The 17,967-nt window shown below is 38.1% G+C and overlaps 1 protein-coding gene across 1 annotated transcript in view; it reads left to right on the top strand.

Annotated features, from left to right (window-relative positions):
• WDFY4 (WDFY family member 4) overlaps positions 1 to 17,967 on the top strand; it is a 4,454,583-nt gene that overhangs the window by 3,603,458 nt on the left and 833,158 nt on the right. The gene's annotated exons all lie outside the window — the stretch shown is intronic.

Below are 17,967 nucleotides of genomic sequence, written 5' to 3'. Positions count from 1 at the left end.
AGGAGAGATATCTATTCCAGAGGATTGTAGCCCCCAAACATCTCCAACGCCCAGGTGAGAACTGCCCTCACTAAGGCAAAAAACACAGCATCCATGGGACCGGATGGTGTCCCCGGCTGTGTGCTTCATGAACTCAACGAGGAATTAAACCCACAGTTAGGACAGCTGTTTAATCTTAGCCTCACCTCAGGATACATTACCCAAGGAGTGGGCGACGGCGACTGTGGTCCCACTTCATAAGGGCGGTGCCTCCACAGACCCTGGAAATTACCGCCCCATTAGCTTGACAAGCCTTATCTGCAAAGCCATGGAGAGGATCATAATGGAACTCATAAATAAAGACATAGGGAACTTGCAGACTTTGGATCCAACCCAGTTTGGCTTTGTCAAAGGCAGATCCTGCCTCTTAAACTTGGTTGACTTTTGAGACAGTCACCAAGGCCATTGATGAGGGAAAGGCAGTCCATACAGCCTACCTCGACCTGGCAAAGGCCTTCGACACAATACCCCACTCAGGTATCATCGAAAAACTCATCAGCTTGAATGTAAACCCATACATCACAAGATGGGTTGCAAACTGGCTAGCGACAGAACCCACAGGGTCAGAGTTGCTGGAGCCATGTCAGACTCAAAGCCTGTCACAAGTGGTGTCCCACAGGGCTCAGTCCTGGGTCCACTCTTGTTCGGCATCTACTTTTCTGAAGTACAAGCAAACACAGGAGGGTTATGGCTGACAAAGTTTGCAGATGACTGCAAACTGGGCCATAGTCGAAAACACATCTGACACAGATATCCTCCAGAAGGGCCTCACAGAAACAGATAACTGGTGCCAGAGCCATGGCCTGAAGTTAAACGCCAAAATGCATAGTCATACCCTTCGGGAAAAACAAGGTTACCCCTAGCTACCATATAGGTGACAATCCACTGAGCACAGAAAAAGTCATCAGGGATCTGGGGACCCAAGTTGACAGTAGTCTTTCGTTTGACACTCATGTTGCTAAAGTAGTTAGGAAAACCTTCTATATCGCCCACCTGATCATGAAGGGATTCACATCTAGATCAAGGGAGGTCATCGTCCCCCTGTACTCATCACTCATTAGACCTATGATTGAGTACAGTGCTCCGTTCGGAATGTATCTGACCAGACACCTGATGCAGCTTGAAAGGCCCCAAAAGTTCCTCACCAAAAGGATAAAGGGTCTCAAAAATATGTCTTATGCTGCCCGACTGAAAGAACTCCAGCTTTATTCAGTCTCATACCGCTTGCTCAGAGGTGACCTGTGCCTGACATATAAGGCCATGTCAAACCCAGATTTGATGAATATGCTTCACCTCAAAAATCTAGATCCTCAGAACCACAAGGCGGAGACTTAAACCTTGACACGGTTATAAATAGAACGTGCTGGAGGGACAGATTCATCACCCAGAGACTCCCTATGCTGTGGAACAAAATCCCGGTACATGTGAGGCAGAGCACCTCGCTGGCCTTGTTCAAGAGGAATCTTGACCAATGGATGGGAGATCGCAGATATACCCCAGGGATTACTTCAGTGTCACTGCTTGACAGAGGCACAGAAAAATGATAGGCATAGTTTTTATTCAAACTAAAGGGGTGGCGAAAGCCACATAACTATGGGCTAGGCTTGTGAATGCCCTTGGGCAGATAGCCTAGTATGACCCTATGAACCTATGAACCTATATCCTCTTCAGGTGCATCCTGCATCATTCGTTGCTCCTGCATATGGGGACTTGTTGGTTCATCACTCCACAACATTGCCTGCATCAGAGTTGCCAGTGTTTGCTGCTCCTTCCCTTGCTGTGCACTGAACTTTTATACTGGTTTCCTACTAAAGGCTCCAGAGCATCATTATGTTGCAGGCGATTAGATGTTTCCATTACACTTGTTTTTCCTTAGTTTGGGGACTGAATGATCCATCATGTTGTGACATTACTTGAGTTGAATTTTCTACATTAAATCCTTCACTTTGCAGGTAATCCCTAACTTCAGTTTCTATTTCTTTAACATATCCATTACTAATCGTTTTTTTTCTTCCTCATTTGTTTTCTTATTTTTTGTATTGTGAAAATTTAATTATCTGGGTGCCTTTGTCTGTATTTCTCTTCCAATAGCTTTTTTATATTGATTATGTTTGATTTATCCTTTGTTATAAATATTGCACCATATCAAATCTTTTTTTCTTTCTCATGTCCATATTTCTTCTTCAGATGTCTCTTGCTCCACCTGTTTCTCCTTAATTTGGGGACTTGTTCCAGCATACTGTGGCCTACCCAAGGTTAGACTTTCTAAACTAAATCCTTCACTTCTGAGGTATTCAATAACTTAATTTTCTATTTGTTTAAATTCTACCTCACTAATCTTCTGTTCTTCATCCTCCTTTATGTTTTTATTTTTTTGTATTGTGAAATTTTCCATATTTGGGTGTTTTTGCCTGTATTTCTTTTTCATATATCTTTGGAGCTGCTTCTCTTATATTTATTAGTTTGACGTTCTCATCTGCCTAAATATTGCACCATGAAATGGCTGGTTGCACAAGGAATGGCTTAGTACCCGGAATGTTGTTTAACAGCTTTATTGATGGCCCTCTCCACAAAAACAATGCTGTAGTAAGTAACAGAACACAATACACATACGGTTGAGCGCTTTCATCTGCAAAGCAGATTTCATCAGAACACAGAAACTCCCAAATAGAGTTCTTAAATATCCCATTTGGCGCAAAAATAAATTGATTAATGCATTAATTAATTAATTGAGTGATAGAATACACTCAGTTTAAACATCCTTCTAGGTTTGTAACATGTGTAAAATAAGTAGAAATGTTAAATGCAGTAAAAACAGTAAAAACAATTTGCTAAGTAGCTTATTTGAAAAATAAAGAATAAAATAAAAATGAAAATGAAAATGAAAATGATGACTGATAAAAGTGCTGAAATTGCTATCTCATTTGTGAGTATAAGAATGGAGTGCAATGTTAAAAATATTGTGAATATTATAAATATTTTGAATATTGTAAATATTATAAATATTATACATAATATAAATAAATAATATAAATATTATAAATAATCATATACAATAGCTTTGTAGAAATAGATGTATGTCAATATGAATAGAATGAATGAATGAATGAAAATACATAATATTGTGTATATAAATAAAACCACAAAGATGTTATACACAAAATTGAATGTATGCACAAGAATGAATGTGCTGAATAATATGCTAAAAATATGCTAATGAATATACCAAAAAATACTCAAAAGTGCTGTAATGCCTCAAAAGATGGCATGAAACCACTAACCAAAACAGACAAAACAATCAGTACATGGATAAATGTACATTGAATAATGACAACAATAACTGTAACTACAACAACAAACAACAACCCGACAATGTATGTGTCGATATGCATTCAAAAGTGCAAAGCCAAGAATGCAAATGATGGGACAAAAAATGTCCTATTATACAAATATCCCATAATAAAAATATCGCACAATAAAAATGTATACACATATAAAAAGTATACTTATATATCGTCCTGATCTAAATAACTAGTCACAACTCAACAGTGTCTTGTAGAATATACACAAATATTAGATCATAATCATAACAATAATAATAACTAAATAAATAAATAATTAAAATAATGACTATTCTACATCAGAAAACAATAATAAATGAGTGCTAATAACAAATAATTAGCTGAAACTGAGATCACAACATTAACTATCAAATATAAGGAAGGGTTTGATGCTTATGTGATCATTAAGGCCAGGTTTGGTGGTTGCATCACAAATCATTTGCCATTTACTTTCCAGGAGGGATAAATAACATTTCCAATTTCCCCTGCAGTTGTTGTATCAATATGATCTATAATGCTAAACAAAAAGGAGTGCTCGCTTCCCTATCTATAATGTGCCTGCTCAATGCGTTGTTGGGGTCCTTCTTTTTTATCCTATATGTGTGTTCATAGATGCGAGTCTTAAATCTCCTTTCCGTTTTGCCTATATAAAATGCGTCACATCTCTCGCAGGTGGCAACATAAACTACTCTGGATGTATTGCAGTTGCCACCTTTGCTGTGCAAGATGTTATGCATAATGTTGTTTAATTTCACTTCCTTACTGATGTTAATTAATCTGCACTGTTTGCAAGATCCACATCTTGTGGTATGTCTTAGCATATTGGCCTCCTTGTGTTTCTCCTGTGGCTTTTCTAATAACCTTTTAATATTAAAAGAAGTTTTGTAAACAAACTTGGGGCCGTTCCCCACGACGCTAGTAAGGTCATCTGATATATTAAAAAGGTTCCAGTGTTTTGAAAGTATCTCCTTAAGGGTATTCACATATGGACTATATGTAAGGACACAATAGCAACCTTCTCGAACTTTCTTCTTTTCTTGTGAAATGAAAGGTTGGCCTAATAGGGGTGGGTATTTATTCCCCCATTCCTTCATAATATAAGTTTGTATTGGTTTTAATAAATTATTAGGATAACCCCTATTGGAAAACATTTCTGATATCATATTGAGTTCTCTCCATAATCTCCCTGGTCGAGCTCATCCGTGCAGCTCGAATGCACTGACCTTTGAAAATATTTTTGAATATACGTGGAGGATGACAACTGTTGTAATACAAGTAATCATTCGAGAATGTTTTTTTCCTATAAATTTGGGATTGAAATCCACTCTCCGTGTTGGAAATATATGTATCCAGATATGCTATACCCTGGGACTCCACATTGTAAGTAAATTTTAAAAATTGAGTTGTGTTATTTAGATATTCAATAAATTCTGGTATCAAACTGGCAGGTCCTTTCCATAAAACAAATAGATCGTCCAAATATCTGCTGTAGTAAGAAACATACTTATAATAAATACTTGGGAATACAAACAAAGATTCCCATTCGAGCATTACTACATTAGCGAAGATCGGGGCACATGAGGCCCCCATGGCAACTCCTCTACTTTGTCTATATAATTCCCCTTGAAATTTCAAATAATTGTGTTCCAGGACCAATCTCATCATGTCGACCAACAGATTGATTTTCTCATAACTCAACCCTGAAAATCTCTTTAGACCGTCAAAGAAGAGATCAAGGCCCTTTTCCTTCGGAATGCAGGAGAAAAGGTCGGTGACATCGATGGTAATGAAGATTTGGCCTGGGTGCCAAATCAGGGGAGTAAGCCTGCTCAAAAAGCTCCAAGAATCCTTGACAAGATGATCGGCATTGTAATGGACCTGCTTAGTCCAAGAATCAATGATAACTCCAATGTTGTATGTTTTGGACTTAGACCCAGAAATGATGGGTCTAAAGGGGGGTCGGTTTACATTCTTATGTATCTTCGGGATACCTATGATAGTAGCCATCCTGGGAAATTCATTTCTCATGAACTCATAAGTATCGTTCGTGATCCTATTATCAAGTAAAAAAGCTTCGATGGCTAGGTCAATATGTTGATAGCCTATATTGACCTAGTTGAGGGACACTTCTTCATAGTTTCCAGATTCATGTAGGATGTTCAAAATTTCCTGTTGATAGTCGACAGTGCTGAAAACCACAATGCCTCCACCTTTGTCCGGTTTCATGATCCTTACGTCTTTATTGCCTATAACACTATTCAAACACTCTCTTTCTGCCACTGTAAGGTTGTCCAATAACTGATCAGATGATTGTGGTTCGTGCTTCCTGATGTTTTTCGAGTACCAATATATATCATTTGCTACCATCTTTTCATATTGAGCAACCATAGGATTGTATCCTGGAACATAAGTGCTCTTCCTTTTAAGTCTGGATAGATGACATTCTTCATGCTGTTCCATAGAAGCTTCGTGATTGTTGTCCTTAAAGTGAAAGTGTTCTGATGAAATCTGCTTTGCAGATGAAAGCGCTCAACCGTATGTGTATTGTGTTCTGTTACTTACTACAGCATTGTTTTTGTGGAGAGGGCCATCAATAAAGCTGTTAAACAACATTCCGGGTACTGAGCCATTCCTTGTGCAACCAGCCATTTCGTGGATTTATCAGTGGTTTCTTCTTTTGCTCATTCTTAGTTGCATTTTACGATGGCTGCAGTGTTCGAGGGATCGCCGGTTCCTGTTGAAAATGAAGAGCTTGCCTCTTTAAGGGCGGAGGTGACGTCTTTACAGGCCGACGTCAGTAAACTGTTAGCGATGGTCAGCAAATTCTCGTTCCTCACTAACCTGGACAAGGACACCGCTCATAACGCCTGTAAAACAAACAAAAATGTACCCATTGGTACTAGGAGTGACAATAGCACCGAGATGAACGATCGTGAGAGGCGAAATGGCAGCGTACACACTGACGGACATTACAACAGCTCCATTGACATTCCAAATGCCCAACCCCACCTTACCAGATGTTCGGTTACGGAAGGGGAAGGTGATGTCAACAAGCGGGCAACCAGACTCAATCTGAGAGACACCAGCGTGGAGGATAACCATTTGAACATTTCTTTGGACGCTGAATGCACTTTTGATTTCAGCTTGTTCCATCTGGATGATGAGTCCCAAAGACTGGGAGCTAAACCTAAAAGAAAGGAAGTGTTGAAAACATATTCGTCTGTGGCCCAGCGTGTTGGGTCACATAAAGGTACTGTTTCATATAATCATAGGAAAACAGGGTCGACTCCTAGAACCTCGCAATATGTTCAGAAAAAGAAAAGTGGCAATGTTGTGAATGACAAAAATTTTAAACATTATAATGTTAATAATTATATTCATGAGGATGTTGTATTTACAAAGTATGACAATTGTGCTGATTATATCAAAACCCCGACAAGAACTGATGAGGGTAGTGTTAAGCAAAAAATTTATGCTTTAGGGAAAAGGCTTTTACAAGCCAAAAGTATTAAAATAGACAACTCTTACCTAATACAGTGTATAGAGTTGGGCATTATTCCAAAGGGGTTAAGATTTTTTAAACTACCGTTAGGGTTGGAATATACAGAAAATGTGGTGCAAGATTTTAACAAACTATTTGACCAGTTTGGTACATTGTATATAGAAAAGTTAATAACTTGTAATGAAGAGAAACTGGCACATCTTTCAAATGAAATAGATAAGCTTAACGAAGAAATTTTGAGGGATGAACAATTTAATCTATGGAGTGATTTATATCATAAACAATTCAGTACTGTTGAATACAAAGTGAACACTATAGTCAGCAGAAAGAAAGGCAAAATTGAGAGAGATATAACGGCTTACAAACAGCAGAGGGCCTATGTTTGGCCTCACAACAAGAGCTATGGTAGTCGATTTAGTACAAGACAGGAGGCACACAGAAGAGAAAGAAATGATACATGGAGGGTTGAGGGGGAACAAAATTTTCAGGGGGGAAGATTTCACCCTGCTCCGAAAAAATACAGGACAAGATACTAAATTCTGGTTCCCATGAGGGACTAGGGAGGATAGATTTTAGTGTTCCTTCGCTTCAATTTCAATCTCCGGAATTTCATCACCTTTCCTCCTGTGCCAACACCACCCAAGGTCCACGTGTTGCCACACACACCTATAAAGGCCTGCAGGTTTACAACTACACCGATTTTGTTATTACAGAAGATTTTTGTTCCTTATTCTGCAAGGGGATGAAATTCATTCCCACGTCTAAGTTTAACGTTTTCGATACTATAAAGGAGCTAAAACTTCTCACAAGGAGAATGAATCTGGCCTTTCACTTTAAGGACAACAATCACGAAGCTTCTATGGAACAGCATGAAGAATGTCATCTATCCAGACTTAAAAGGAAGAGCACTTATGTTCCAGGATACAATCCTATGGTTGCTCAATATGAAAAGATGGTAGCAAATGATATATATTGGTACTCGAAAAACATCAGGAAGCACGAACCACAATCATCTGATCAGTTATTGGACAACCTTACAGTGGCAGAAAGAGAGTGTTTGAATAGTGTTATAGGCAATAAAGACGTAAGGATCATGAAACCGGACAAAGGTGGAGGCATTGTGGTTTTCAGCACTGTCGACTATCAACAGGAAATTTTGAACATCCTACATGAATCTGGAAACTATGAAGAAGTGTCCCTCAACCAGGTCAATATAGGCTATCAACACATTGACCTAGCCATCGAAGCTTTTTTACTTGATAATAGGATCACGAACGATACTTATGAGTTCATGAGGAATGAATTTCCCAGGATGGCTACTATCATAGGTATTCCGAAGATACACAAGAATGTAAACCGACCCCCATTTAGACCCATCATTTCTGGGTCTAAGTCCAAAACATACAACATCGGAGTGATCATTGATTCTTGGACTAAGCAGGTCCACTACAACGCCGATCATCTTATCAAGGATTCTTGGAGCTTTTTGAGTAGGCTAACTCCCCTGATTTGGCACCCAGGCCAAATCTTCATTACCATCGATGTCACCGACCTTTTCTCCTGCATTCCGAAGGAGAAGGGCCTTGATCTCTTCTTTGACGGTCTAAAGAGATTTTCAGGGTTGAGTTATGAGAAAATCAATCTGTTGGTCGACATGATGAGATTGGTCCTGGAACACAATTATTTGAAATTTCAAGGGGAAATATATAGACAAAGTAGAGGAGTTGCCATGGGGGCCTCATGTGCCCCGATCTTCGCTAATGTAGTAATGCTTGAATGGGAATCCTTGTTTGTATTCCCAAGTATTTATTATAAATATGTTTCTTACTACAGCAGATATTTGGACGATCTATTTGTCTTATGGAAAGGACCTGCCAGTTTGATACCAGAATTTATTGAATATCTAAATAACACAACTCAATTTTTAAAATTTACTTACAATGTGGAGTCCCAGGGTATAGCATATTTGGATACATATATTTCCAACACGGAGAGTGGATTTCAATCCCAAATTTATAGGAAAAAAACATTCTCCAATGATTACTTGTATTACAACAGTTGTCATCCTCCACATATATTCAAAAATATTTTCAAAGGTCAGTGCATTCGAGCTGCACGGATGAGCTCGACCAGGGAGATTATGGAGAGAGAACTCAATATGATATCAGAAATGTTTTCCAATAGGGGTTATCCTAATAATTTATTAAAACCAATACAAACTTATATTATGAAGGAATGGGGGAATAAATACCCACCCCTATTAGGCCAACCTTTCATTTCACAAGAAAAGAAGAAAGTTCGAGAAGGTTGCTATTGTGTCCTTACATATAGTCCATATGTGAATACCCTTAAGGAGATACTTTCAAAACACTGGAACCTATTTAATATATCAGATGACCTTACTAGCGTCGTGGGGAATGGCCCCAAGTTTGTTTACAAAACTTCTTTCAATATTAAAAGGTTATTAGAAAAGCCACAGGAGAAACACAGGGAGGCCACTATGCTAAGACATACCACAAGATGTGGATCTTGCAAACAGTGCAGATTAATTAACATCAGTAAGGAAGTGAAATTAAACAACATTATGCATAACATCTTGCACAGCAAAGGTGGCAACTGTAATACATCCAGATTAGTTTATGTTGCCACCTGCGAGAGATGTGACGCATTTTATATAGGCAAAACGGAAAGGAGATTTAAGACTCGCATCTATGAACACACATATAGGATAAAAAAGAAGGACCCCAACAACGCATTGAGCAGGCACATTATAGATAGGGGAAGCGAGCACTCCTTTTTGTTTAGCATTATAGATCATATTGATACAACAACTGCAGGGGGAAATTGGAAATGTTATTTATCCCTCCTGGAAAGTAAATGGCAAATGATTTGTGATGCAACCACCAAACCTGGCCTTAATGATCACATAAGCATCAAACCCTTCCTTATATTTGATAGTTAATGTTGTGATCTCAGTTTCAGCTAATTATTTGTTATTAGCACTCATTTATTATTGTTTTCTGATGTAGAATAGTCATTATTTTAATTATTTATTTATTTAGTTATTATTATTGTTATGATTATGATCTAATATTTGTGTATATTCTACAAGACACTGTTGAGTTGTGACTAGTTATTTAGTTCAGGACGATATATAAGTATACTTTTTATATGTGTATACATTTTTATTGTGCGATATTTTTATTATGGGATATTTGTATAATAGGACATTTTTTGTCCCATCATTTGCATTCTTGGCTTTGCACTTTTGAATGCATATCGACACATACATTGTCGGGTTGTTGTTTGGTGTTTGTTGTTGTAGTTACAGTTATTGTTGTCATTATTCAATGTACATTTATCCATGTACTGATTGTTTTGTCTGTTTTGGTTAGTGGTTTCATGCCATCTTTTGAGGCATTACAGCACTTTTGAGTATTTTTTGGTATATTCATTAGCATATTTTTAGCATATTATTCAGCACATTCATTCTTGTGCATACATTCAATTTTGTGTATAACATCTTTGTGGTTTTATTTATATACACAATATTATGTATTTTCATTCATTCATTCATTCTATTCATATTGACATACATCTATTTCTACAAAGCTATTGTATATGATTATTTATATTATGTATTTATATTATGTATAATATTTATAATATCTATAATATTCAAAATATTTATAATATTCACAATATTTTTAACATTGCACTCCATTCTTATACTCACAAATGAGATAGCAATTTCAGCACTTTTATCAGTCATCATTTTCATTTTCATTTTTATTTTATTCTTTATTTTTCAAATAAGCTACTTAGCAAATTGTTTTTACTGTTTTTACTGCATTTAACATTTCTACTTATTTTACACATGTTACAAACCTAGAAGGATGTTTAAACTGAGTGTATTCTATCACTCAATTAATTAATTAATGCATTAATCAATTTATTTTTGCGCCAAATGGGATATTTAAGAACTCTATTTGGGAGTTTCTGTGTTCTGATGAAATCTGCTTTGCAGATGAAAGCGCTCAACCGTATGTGTATTGTGTTCTGTTACTTACTACAGCATTGTTTTTGTGGAGAGGGCCATCAATAAAGCTGTTAAACAACATTCCGGGTACTGAGCCATTCCTTGTGCAACCAGCCATTTCGTGGATTTATCAGTGGTTTCTTCTTTTTGCTCATTCTAAATATTGCACCATATCAGATCTCTTTTTCTTTCCCATGTCCATATTTTTTTATTTGTATACCTTGCAACAATCTCTGGGTTTTGTTGTTTATATTTTTGCACTCCCTCTGTAGCTTGTTTTTCCAGGCATCACAAAGATTCTTTATCTATGCAGTGTTTTCATGGATCTGTTATATTAATGAATGCAAATTTCCATTTGAAGCTTTTGACAATTTTTCTTCCTCAAGTATTTCTCTTTCCTCTAATTTTTCTCTTAATCTTTTGAATATTTTCTATCTAGAAGTTCTGGGCTTCTTGCATAAATGTAACAATACATAGCTTTTTTCCCTATTCTCAACAGTCTACTGTGTTGTCATTTTTGTGGACTACTAAGTGGGGCCCTTACCCCCTAAACCTGGCCCAACCCTATTTGTAGGAATGTTTCCATGTGTTGTGGATTCCACATTGCCATTTTCTCCAAGTGATTAGACCAGGATTGGGCACTTTTTTTTAATCTTGGGACATGTGCACTCAGCTGCCTTTTTAATTTTTTAACTTGTCTCTCTCCATGATATATGCTTTACAAATATATATTGTCATTTTGGTAAGATTTTGCGAAAGCAGGGTCCACCAAATGAAGGTACTTACTAAGACTTGAGGATGACTTCAATTTCTGCAATACTACTCTCCATTTCTTGCTGATTTCATCTATCCATTTGGACCCCTATGAGGGGAGAGGCCTAACCCCCGAGAAGAGACGTCAGCTGGGCTTATTTCTTTCTGGGCAGAAGGTGAAGCTGTATTGTTGTTCCTTGTTGCTGGAATTAGGAAGTATAACTCCACTGTTCAGACTTTTTGTAAGTACTGTTTTACATTTGCCAAGTACTCTACAGAATCCTGTTTAGAAAGGAATACTGTATCTAAGTGTGCAATTTTGCTATATTGTGAATAGGCCTGCTAGGTTGGAGAATGTATTTATGCTGGACTGTAGACTCTTTTATCTGATTAGAATAAGATGGTGTTTAGAAAGCAGAGTGCTTTTAATACAGTGTTGAATTTAACAGTGGGCATTTTTGATAATTTTGTGAATAGGACATTAGACTTTATATATTTGCCCAAATCAAGAGCAAGTTTAATTTGATTTCAGATGAAAGAAAAGTGTTAAATTAATTCAGTTGCAGATAAATAAAGACAATTTATGAAATGTGATAAGGGTGTGGCTATTTTTAGACACCAGCTTTAATAAATATGTTTAAATATATTTTGATAACATGTTGATACTTGTTTTAGAAAGGTTGAAAAATGTAATGAGTTGAGAGCATTTGCACTTTTTAGATGAAAATTTATTTGAATTGTTACATAAAGGTATCATTACTACTGATATTTACTGGTTTTGTAAGGTTGACCAATCCTGTCTTTCCTGTTATGCTCGGAATACCTATGATACATGTTTATTTAACCAACTCTCCTTTTAAAAGCATAATTAGTGGTAAAGGCTCAAAGACAGAGCCTTCAGCTTTGGAGGTGAAATATTATTTCAAGCCTTTCTTCATTATTTCCTTTCCTGTGTTAAGGATTATTTTGATTTTATTTCCAAATTGAAGAATGTGAAATATGAGAGTGACTTTATATATCTATATATCTATATCTATATATATATATATATATATATATATACATTTTTTTTTTTTTTTACTGTTGACATTAGAGCATTGCATACAGTTATTCCTCAGGGTAAAGGTGTGTTGGAAGTTATTTCTTTTATTCAGGGAAGAAAGTTTCTTGCAGTGCAATATTAAGATATGTTGTTCTACTTTTTAACTACTATTTTGGAAAATAATTATTTTTATGTAATGATCAGTTTTTTTCAGCAAGTAGCAGGACTAGCAATGGGGTCCATGATATCCCCTACTTTTGCCAGTATATTTGTGGCAAGTCAGGAAGATAGTTTTATGTTTTTACCTAAGTATAACGATGACATTATTTTATGTGTTTATTTTACTGTTAATATTTTTGCCTGTATAGAGGTACCGATGAGGGGATTGATTGAGTTGTGGATGAGCTGAATGAAAGTACTGATTTTTTTTTTAAATGCAATAAGTCTTGTGAATATATTCACTTTTTGGATATAGATATTTATAAGGAAAGATTGAGAGACGTTTTAGCACTAAATTGTTCAAAAAATCCTGTTATTGTAATAGGTTTGTACATTATCAGAGTGGGCGTCCTAGATTAATGAAATTCAACATTGCAAAGAATTAGTCTGTTAGGATTGTTAGACTAAATTGAAGACAGGAGAAATTTGAGGTAGACATGGATATCTTGAAATGTTTTTGAGCAGGGAATACCATATGAAAGAGGTGGTAAATATTATTAATTTGGTGAAGAAGGATAGAAAATATAAATACCCCCCCCCCCCCATTTTGCATGAGGAAAATTTGATGAGGAAACAAGAAGTGGGTAATTTGGATGGTTGTAGAATGAAGGTGGAATTACCTCAAGTTGGGATGTTATTTGTTGTGTAATAATTGTAAACCTTTACAAGAGAATCCACCTTTGACTAGAATTTTAGGGAATGAACCCTTGTTAGTGAGAAAGTGAATAATGTTTAGTGCCTGTTGGGGAGTGAAAGAGATAAAAGTAAAAATGAAAATAATTGGGCTAACTTCCAGAAGAAGAAGAAAAGTACATTCAAATGTGGTGTAAGTATATAGCAAATAGTCCACATTTTTTGCATCCCACCATTGATTATACTTTTGGGAATAGGGGATGTTATATTTGTGCATCTACAAATGTTAACTGTATAGCTAGTTGTGTTTCATATTCAGCATTTTTATTTGGAAACACAGGATGGCAAATTAGACAAAGAATATCTGATCGTTTTTTGTCCTCTGCAAAGGAAAGAATAGTACATTGCATTATATAGACAGTCAAATGTAATGGTTCATAGGTTCATAGGTTTATACTAGGCTGTCTGCCCTAAGGCATTTATAAGCCTAGCCCAAATTTTTATGGCTTACGCCACCCCTTATATGAAAAAATACTGTGCCCATTAGTTTGTTGTGCCTCTGTCCAGCAGTGACACAGAGATGATTCCCGGGGTAAACCTACGATCTCCCATCCACAGGTCAAGATTTCTCTTGAACAGAGCCAGCGAGGTGCTCTGCCTCAAATGGACCGGGATTTTATTCCACAGCATAGGGAGTCTCTATCCCTCCAGCACGTCCTATTTATGTCCGTGCTAAGGTTTAAGTCGCTTGCTCTAGTGGTTTTGGTGGATTTGGATTTTTTGAGGTGGAGCATGTCCATTAATTCCGGGTTGGACATGGCCTTGTATGTCAGGCACATGTCACCTCTGAGCAGACGGTATGCGACTGAATAGAGCTGGAGTTTCTTCAATCTGGCAGCATATGACAGATTTTGGAGTCCCTTTATCCTTTTGGTGAGGAACTTTTGGGGTCTCTCCAATTGCTGCAGATGGGTGAGATACATCCCAAATGGAGCATTATACTCGATCATTGGTCTGATAAGTGAAGAGTACAGGGGAACAATGACCTCACTAGATCTGGATGTGAATCCCTTCATGATCAGGTGGGCAATGTAGAAGGTCTTTCTAACCACTTTAGCAACGTGAGTGTCAAAAGAAAGGCCACTGTCAACCTGGGTCCCCAGGTCCCTGATAACCTCTTCTGTGCTTAGTGGATTGCCACCTATATGGTAGCTTGGGGTTACCTTGTTTTTCCCGAAGGGTATGACTATACATTTTTTGGCGTTTAACTTCAGGCCATGGCTCTGGCACCAGCTATCTGTTTCCGTGAGTCCCTTCTGAAGGATATCCGTGTCCGATGCACTTTCCACTATGGCGCCCAGTTTGCAGTCGTGTGCAAACTTTGTCAGCCAAAGTCCTCCCATGTTGGCCTGTACTTCTGAGAAGTAGATGCCGAACAATAGGGGGCCAAGGACCGAGCCCTGTGGGACACCACTTGTGTCCGGCTTGGAGTCTGACATAGCGCCAGCAACTCTAACCCTGTGGATTCTGTCCTTAAGCCAGTTTGCAACCCATCTTGTGACATATGGGTTTACATTTAAGCTGGTAAGTTTTTCTACAATACCCGAGTGGGGTATTGTGTCGAAAGCCTTTGCAAGGTCAAGGTAGGCTGTATGGACTGCCTTTCCCTCATCAATGGCCTTGGTGACTGTTTCGAAGAAGTCGACCAAGTTCAAAAGGCATGATCTTCCCTTGACGAAGCCAAACTGGGTCGGGTCCAATGTCTGCAAGTCCCCTATATCTTTGTTTATGAGCTCCATTATGATCCTCTCCATAGCTTTGCAGACTAGACTTGTTAAGCTTATGGGGCGGTAATTACCAGGGTCCGTAGAGGCACAGCCTTTGTGGAGTGGGACCACAGTTGGCTTACGCCACTCCTTGGGCATGTATCCTGTGGTAAGGCTGAGATTAAACAGCTGCCTTATGTGCGGGTTTAATTCCTCATTTAGCTCGTGTAGCACACAGCCGGGGACACCATCCGGTCCCATTGATGCTGTGTTTTTAGCTTTAGAGAGCAGCTTTCACCTGCGCATTTGAGATGCCTGGGAGGCTACACTCCGCTGGGATAGTTATCTCTCCTTTAGGGGGGGAGAGGGGGGTGAAGTTTGCACTGAACCTGTCTGCCAGTATGTTGGCAATGTCTGTGGGTTCAGTGATTTTGTATCATTTTGGACTAATTCTGAGCATATCTGGGAGTTTCCACCCAGGTTCCTAACATAGCTGAAAAAGGCCTTATAATTGTCCTTTGAATCCATGGCAATTTTTCTCTCAAAATTGGCCTTAGTTGATTTTATGAGTGCTCGTATTTTTTTTACTAATAATGATCAGGGTGACTTCCCTTTTATGGATTTTGTTCTATCATGTAATAGCTTTCTCCTCTTATTGTAAAGTTTGTTAATGGCTGGGGTCCACCAGACTGGACGTTTGCCCTTTGTGGAAAGAGTCTTGGTTTTATTTGGGATTGCCTGATCCATGCAGTCATGGAGGTGTTCATAGAAGGCATTTGTAAGGGCTTCCGCAGCTTGGGTTGTGGTTTCCACTGGCTCAGGGGCCTTGAAGGATACCACACCAGTCTTGAGTAGTGTGAAGTTTGCTTTGGAGAAGTTCTTCACTGTGGTCTTTGTTTGGGGTGGGGGCGGGATGTGGATTTCCAGTGAGATTAGTTTATGATCAGATCTCACCAATGAGGGATATACTTCGGTGTGGAGCATTTTGTCCCCATGTTTGTGATAATGAGATCTAGTATATTTTCTCCTCTCGTGGGAACAGTGACTAGCTGTTCCATGGCATTTAAATTTATGAACTCCAGGAACCGTTGGGCTAGAAAGTTAGGGCTTGAGTAATGTTCCCAGTCTATATTCGGGTAGTTGAAGTCACCCAATATGATGGTGGTTGGAGATACATTTATACCCTCCAGTGTCTTCAGGAAGGCTGTGTGGGGTTCCTGAGTTTGAGAGGGTGGCCTGTAGCATGCTACAATTTGTAGAGCAGTTTTGCCTATGGTTAGTTGCACCTGGATGGTTTCCGAAGCTTCATGCGTTGCCACCAACCTGGAGGTGTGGGTATCCTTTATGAATATGGATACATCCCCTCCTTTTGTGGTGTGGTCCGGGTTTTGGGGCGGGCATGATATGAGGTAAAACCTAATAGTGCCGGGGTGCTCTCAGGAGCCTTGAACCAGGTTTCAGTTACAGCACAGACATCGATGTTCTCCATACTGAGAAGGGCCTCTAGTGCGTGCATTTTGAGATTTAGACTTCTGGCATTGAGCAGCATTACCCTCAATTTCTTCCCATTTTTGTTTTCTAGGGTGGTAGGTTTAGAATTTGAGCCTTGCCTAAAAAATGCACTATGGGGGTGGCAAGAGCCTTAGCCAATATCCGGAATCCCAGGGGTGACAGGTGCAAGCCATCCCTTGTGAAGCAGCATGGCTTGTCAAGCATGTCATCCCAGGCAGACAGACACTGGATCCCCTTTGAATGACACCAGACATTAAGCCAATTGTTAAAGCTGATCATCTTGTCTCTGTATTGTGGCATCATTCTTGGTGAAGGAAGGATACTGCTCAGGGTCAGGGTCATACCTGCCTGGGCTACATAATCAGAGAGCTCCTCTATGTCTCTTTTCATGTAGTCCAGGGAGGTACGTCTCAGGTCGTTCACACCAGCATGGACAATGAATGTGTCATATTTGTACTTGCCGTGGAGTGACCCGAGTGCTTGTGTTATGTGGCGGATTCTAGCGCCCGATAGGCAGCTTACTGTGACCCTCTCCTTGTTCAGCCTGGTGAGTGGTTTAAAAATATATCTTTATTTTGGAGAATGTATATTCAAAAAATAATGGTGGTGACATTTAATTATTAATAGATAACAAAGAGATGGATTGCTGATTGCTAAATCAGATAGGCTTCTAATATTTTCCCAGATTGAATGAGGTTATTGTATTAAACCTATTTTGAAACTTTGAGTTTAAAACTGATGTTTTAATAAGGTATTATTCTGATTGACCAATGCATAATTGGCTTTAATTTATTGTTTATAAAAAGGGTACTTTTCTTTGTGAATTTTAATTCCCTGTGGAATTCTGTACTGATTTTGTGGATAGAAGCAGTTACAAGTCTAGTAAATGTTATATATTTTTCTTCTACTAGTGTGTCGAAGTGGAGTGCAATTTGTTCATTTTATTTCAAGTTCTGTATTAGTACTTTGAATGTTGATGATTTCATTTTGTTGTTTCATGTATATGTAATATATATATATATATATATATATATATGTACATGTATAGATATATGTATAATGCATTTTCCTCATCAGTAACTATTTTTACTTAGCTTTTACGTAAGCATTTGCAAATGAAA

Source organism: Protopterus annectens, chromosome 14.part0 (assembly GCF_019279795.1).
Source record: "Protopterus annectens isolate FY-2018-M chromosome 14.part0, PAN1.0, whole genome shotgun sequence".
NCBI classification, from domain to species: Eukaryota; Metazoa; Chordata; order Ceratodontiformes; family Protopteridae; genus Protopterus; species Protopterus annectens.
This window is presented reverse-complemented; position numbering and strand designations above follow the sequence as displayed.